Source organism: Priapulus caudatus, unplaced genomic scaffold (assembly GCF_000485595.1).
Source record: "Priapulus caudatus unplaced genomic scaffold, Priapulus_caudatus-5.0.1 Scaffold58, whole genome shotgun sequence".
NCBI classification, from domain to species: domain Eukaryota; kingdom Metazoa; phylum Priapulida; class Priapulimorpha; order Priapulimorphida; family Priapulidae; genus Priapulus; species Priapulus caudatus.
In genome coordinates this window covers 226,547-233,046 of record NW_014577119.1, presented here as the reverse complement: position 1 = coordinate 233,046, position 6,500 = coordinate 226,547, and positions in this window count along the sequence as shown.

The following is a 6,500-nucleotide window of genomic DNA, read 5'->3' as shown; positions in this document are numbered from 1 at the left end:
CGTAGCAATATATTTTTCAACTTACATTACGTATTTCAGGTATGCCTTAACTGCAGCAATGTTTGGGCTCCTACCGCTTTGTAGTGTTAGAGCTAGAGTTAGGATTAGGGTCAAGGTCTGGGTCAGAGTCAGGGCAAGGATTAAAGTTATGGTTAGGCTTAGGATCAGGGTTATGGTTAGGGTTAAAGTTATATCTATCATTTCTCATCCCAGAACTTCCAACGTGTGTATCTACTATGGTTATTGGATAAACTACGATTAATGCGATATTATTGCTGAATCCAGGATACTATTTCTAACGCAGTGCAGTAAGAAAATCGTCTATATAACTAATCATTTTAAGCCCAAGGACAGAGTGTGCATTCTAGATCATTAATGGTCGCTATGAAAGCTGTCACATCGTACGACAGTCGGCTATGCGGTTAATCAGTTATCCAGCTCGCATCTCTTATCCTTGAGCTGCGCAGCATGACAGACATCCTCGGCGTCCAACAGCGACGACAGGTTGTGATTACATGACAAGCAGGGGCAACCGTATCACGCGAAGGCAGCATCAGCGCAAAAAAGAAGCTTAAGACGATTTCGCTTTTAATGCTAGCTAAATACTATCCACTTGATCCTCGACTATTCTTACCCTAGTCATCGCATCGACTGGAAAAACTCGCATTTCAGATGCAAGGGGGCGTTTTCCGTGTTCATAGGTTTTACAATGTTCAATTGTTACGCAATATTTAACCCCGTCACCGAGTCGAGTTGCGTGACTGGTTGGGAGGCGGATACGCGTACAGATATATGCCGCGAAGTCGCCGATAACTAGTCGAACCCGTCATATCTAGTACGATAACTAGTCGAACACGGCGTGCTCGTCCGGTTCCCAGCTGCGTAACTAATTAAAATCTTATTTTGAAGCCATGACAAACACGCGGCTCTGTGTAAAACGAAGGTCACCTTTAAGATGTTCGTAACAATCATTGCCAAGAAACGCGTCTTAGTGGATCTCGGTACCAAACTGGTTAAATATGTTTATGGACTGCTTTAGCCTAGCAGTAATGCACACGCATACCGCCAGTCGCTCTTCTCAGTCATTACAATGTCGGCCAGATATGCCGCACTAAAGTATACTTCCTCTATGGTAAGGACTTCGGATATATTTTGAGAAAGCTACCTGTTGTCTTGACTGCCTGTCTGTCTATCTGTCTGCCCGTCTATCTGTCTGCCCGTCTGTCTGTTCGCCCGCCAGGCCATTCATCTACTATTAGCCTTTATTCATCCATTATTCTTGCGTGTATTCCAGGAAAATACAAAATAAATCGCGATGTATATAGTCGCTGGATATTGCAAGCAGCAAAGAAAACAGCGGAACGAGTGGAAGGAGCAAAGTCAGACTATCTAGGACAACTTCGCCTTCTATTTCATTGGTCGCGCTCATGGCGATAGACACGATCAGCTCCGGACATGAAAGTTGTTCTAGAAAACTACACGCGGAGGTTGCCACGTCAGCCACTCCGATATGCTTCTCAAGTGTCGAGCATTGGCTTGAGGAACTTCGCCATAGAATATATTGCTTTACTCGCTATAATCAAAAGAGCACCTATGGGTAATCATATTATAGTGAACATTTCAGATCTTCGAGCTTTCTCTGTACGTAATAGTTTCGCTAGACGATTACGAATACGCTTCCTGTATCGACTATATATAATCGATATATATATATATATATGTATATACATATATATCAAGAGTACATAATAGAGAGTACATAATACATCTCTATTATGTACTCTTGATATATATATATATATACTCGAGGCTCTCGCATGGTAGACAATTCAGATGCGAAAACCCAGCGCAGAGAAGGCAATTCACCCTCCCCCCGAAGTTGGAATCACATGATTTCCGAGGAACACATTATGCTATGAAATGGCACACGTGTACACGTGTCACGTATCTACATAGCTGGTTTTGCAGTACCTCAACGCGAGGCTAGTACCTCCTGATAATTGCACTATAGTTAGTACGAAAGCGATTTATACTCGTTAAAGTGACAACGGCAAAAAACATTTCATTGGGTTCTTGAGATTTTAATTATAGTGCTTGTTCCAGACAGTCAAATAGTAAGTCTACCATAAAGGCGGTTTATATTTCTGACAAAGAGTTAACGACTATAGGCTAGACGTATAATGCAGGAGAACAATGGATCTGCCTTTCTCTCTCTGCTCCATTACGAAAGCGCGCGCTTTTTCTCTCTCTCTCTCTCTCTCTCTCTCTCTCTCTCTCTCTCTCTCTCTCTCGCTCTCTCTCTCTCTCTCTTTCTTTTCGCGTTCCTCGCTCTCTCTCTCTTTCCCCCTTAGTCTCTCGCCCTCTCGTCGCCCCCTCTCTCTCTTCCTCGAGCGCGCGCTCTCTCATTCTATCTTGCTTACCCTTTAACTTTTGTTTTCTTGCTCTCTCTTACACCGCGTTAAATGTCATTTTAAATTTTTATTCCGCGCTTAGATTTTATTTTAGATACATAAATAATATAAATAATATATATAATAATATATATAAATAATATAAATAATCGGATACTTTTATGTCTTAGTGACGCTCGCGTGACGTCACACATGCGATGTAATAATGAGAACCTCCATATGGTGTCGGCGGGCGTGCAGACAGACACGCACATCGCAAGCGTCGCAACACGCGAATACGTATACGCACGCACGCACGCACGCACGTACAAACTCAGCCCTAATAAGGCACGTATAGATAGACAATTTCGCTTGATAATTACACACGTTATGAAAACATTCTTGCCACACGATGGTTGTCTAGCTGTTGACGCGCAGCGACGGTCGCCGAAAGGTTATGCCGACCCGAAGGCACCGTTACGATAGATGCATAGCACGGTCGGCACTTGGTCTCCGGAACATGGTGGCAATATGAGACAGAGATATCCCATAATACATAATACACGTAACGCATAGTACCCATAATATATGATATACGTAATACGCAATTCGCAATACGCAATACACAATACACATAAAACACAACACATTATGCCTATAATACACAAAATACATAAAACACATAATACGTAAAACACATAATTTATAATACACCTTATACACAATATATCAAGAGTAGATAATATAACATGTTATATTATATACTATATGTTATATGTTAGATTAGATGTATTAGATAGATATATAGATAGATATAGATGTTAGATAGTTATATAGATGTAGATAGATAGATGTTAGATAGATATATTAGATGTTATATTATCTACTCTTGATTATATCGGGGGTTAATAATGACAAAAATTTTGTCATTATTAACCCTTGATTATATATAATAACACAAACAATACGTAATTCACTTAGCATACTAGGTTCATACTTGATCTTGTCTAGATATCGACGGGGAGGAACCTTGACATGAATGATAACGTGTTTATGTTTTTGTTTCTGCAGCCATCCGCTTGGTTTGATTATTGACCCTTCCCTGTGTGTTCGTATTGAACCTGACGTGAACGCGCAGTCAGTAGGATTTTAGTTCGCGCGAGCCAGGGCTGATTTCAATCAGGGTTTGCTCTGCTATTCCAACTCCGTCTAGCTGGGTTCGTCGCGGTAGGGAGGGCTGAGATCCGCGACCACCTTGCAACCGCGGTGCTGATTGAGACAACCCTGTCATAAAACGCGTCGCACCGACATATTATCAGGAGCTAATAATGACAAATTGCTCCTTTGTCATTATACGCTCCTGATATTATGTAAAGAAATTCCGATAAAAACACGACGGTAATCTCGCTCCCTGTGATGAAGATTAGTCGACGAGGACCTACTCGTTAAGCTGTTATAATTGCCTTAGGCGGAGAGCACGCGGGCATCGTACAGAATCATCATCACGAACGCAGACGATTATAGCAATTATTATGCCACGCTATTCACAAAATGTGCGCTTTCGCTAACTCTGCTCCGAGTATGTAAAAAGCATCTACGGTTGCGCCATAAGCCATTCCATCCTTCGCCATTATCCACAGTGCTCATTTACTGCCCAACGTCTCCACCCTCATTCGCTTTATGTTTAAGTTGTTTCGTGTTTACACCTATAGTCAGATATCACTTCAGACGTGTCTATATCTGGATCCCCCATCACACACCGTACGCGCAAGGTCGCCCATCGAATCATGCACTCCACTGCCACCGCCCGCGCCGACGTTGGCAGCGTTCCAGACCGTAGCGTGTCTGCTGCACGCATCCTGAGCGCCTGACAGCTGCCAAAAGTCCAGCCCCGCCAAGCCTAGATTTCGCGTCGCTATCGAGGACTGCACTCTGGGTGAAAAAACACTAGATAACCCGCGTGTTTGTACTCACAGGGAGGACGCAAAAGTGGATATAGGCCTACACACGCGCGTGAGACGTATACAGGTCAATGCAAAAATATAGTGATGCTGGCCTATTTGAGAGCGCTGAAATAACACCGTTGTGCTTTCAAAACTCTTCTGGTTCCTCTCTCTCTCCTCCCCACCGCCCACTCTTTCTCTCCTCCCTCTCTCGCTCTCTGGATGTCTGTTTGCCTTCGATTGGAGCTAATTTATGTTAGCAGGCGAGTGATAGGTCGTGATATACCGCGCACGCGAACGCAACCGGAACACTGGCCCTTTTTTCGTGTTTACTTTTTTCTCGGGGACTATAATATCAAGAGAGGGCATTCTGAAGAGTATGCTCCGAGACTTTCCAGCCGTACGCGCAGCCGACAAGCGGCGCATTGTAGGCAGACGCGCCACGCATCGCCAGCACGTGTCGATACGTAATTAGCAGATCTCGAAATCCACCTAGCATTTCCGCGATAAATTACATTTAATGTTTTTTTTTTACATTTCAACCTCGATTTTTGCAAGCGTTCCAGTTGAGCGCTCGACGTCCTATATCAGAGGTGCGGTTATACCGCGAGTTACTCCCCCCAATTATTTAATTAAAAAATTATTAGCCAATATAATTAGTAATCGCATGGAGCGACGCGCAGTACAGATGTCAACACTACATGAGCGTACCATACACGCCTTGAAAAAGAAAAATGTTTTTTTTTTAACTATACGTTTAAACCGGTTCACTATGAACAAAAATTATTATAATATCTAATCCATTATCGCTGCATTAATTATAAATCCGAATACACAGCACAGCGTCCGGTGACAAACGCTTGGCGCATATGACCCACTGATTCAGCGTCGAACGAATCAATCGTTAGAACTTCGTTTGAAGATTACCCCCAATCTTAGTATATGATGGCATTTTACGGTATCATTTTATCGGAATCAGACACAGAGTGCGGAAGGGCAACGCAGGCACACATGGACTAAAAGACAGAGAATGAAGATGAGGAAGAACCAGTGTTGTAAAAATTTAGGCTAAACGATTGCCAACAGATCGCCAACCCGTATAATAATGTAGGCTAAAGAGGAAGGCAAACAGAGGAAGCTAGACGAGAACAAATATGCTAGAAGAAACGTACCGCGAAGACAGTACAACAAGCAACCCGCTGACCGCCTCATTTGGACATTATGACAACCTATATACACAGTTATCCCAAAATATTCCGTACAGTAATTATAAGATCTACGGCAACACCTACAGTGCTGTGACATAGATATAGACACGCGCACGGACGCACGCGTATGCATGAGCACACGCACACGCTCTTCCGCACGTAAGCGCATATATACAGACAAGCACATGCCCCACTCGAGGACGCGTCACTGGTGTCACATGCAGGGGTGTCCTTGTATTTTTAGTGCGTGTTCTCTATTATTGATAATAAAGTGATACAGTTTTTTCAATTTCCGGTTCTACGTATCACCAAACCCGCGCGTCCGAGTGCGCGCGTATAGCAGTGAAGGACAGTGTCATGAAGGTTGAGAAACGCGCGATCGAGAGAGCTATGGATTGGGTATAGTAGACCAATAAATATTGCCCAAGAAATACTTCTATTCTGACGCTATTTTAGGGTATATCCTAGAATATGTATCCTAGAATAGCGTCAGAATATAAAAATTCCTGTGGTACAACTTATTACCTCCGCCAAGGGGTTGGCAGGAGGTTATGTTTTCACCGGCGTTTGTTGGTTTGTGGGTTTGTGCGTTTCTTTGTTTGTGTACAGCCTAACTAAAAAAGTTATGGACGGATTGTCATAAAATTTTCAGGATAGGTCAGAAATGGGCTAACTTAGAATTGATTAGATTTTGGTGGTGATCCGGATCCAATTAATTAATTAATTAATTAAATTTTCAGGATAGGTCAGAAATGGGGTAACTTAGAATTGATTACATTTTGGTGGGGATCCGGATCCAATTAATTAATTAATTAATTAAATTTTCAGGATAGGTCAGAAATGGGGTAACTTAGAATTGATTACATTTTGGTGGGGATCCGGATCCAATTAATTAATTAATTAATTAAATTTTCAGGATAGGTCAGAAATGGGGTAACTTAGAATTGATTACATTTTGG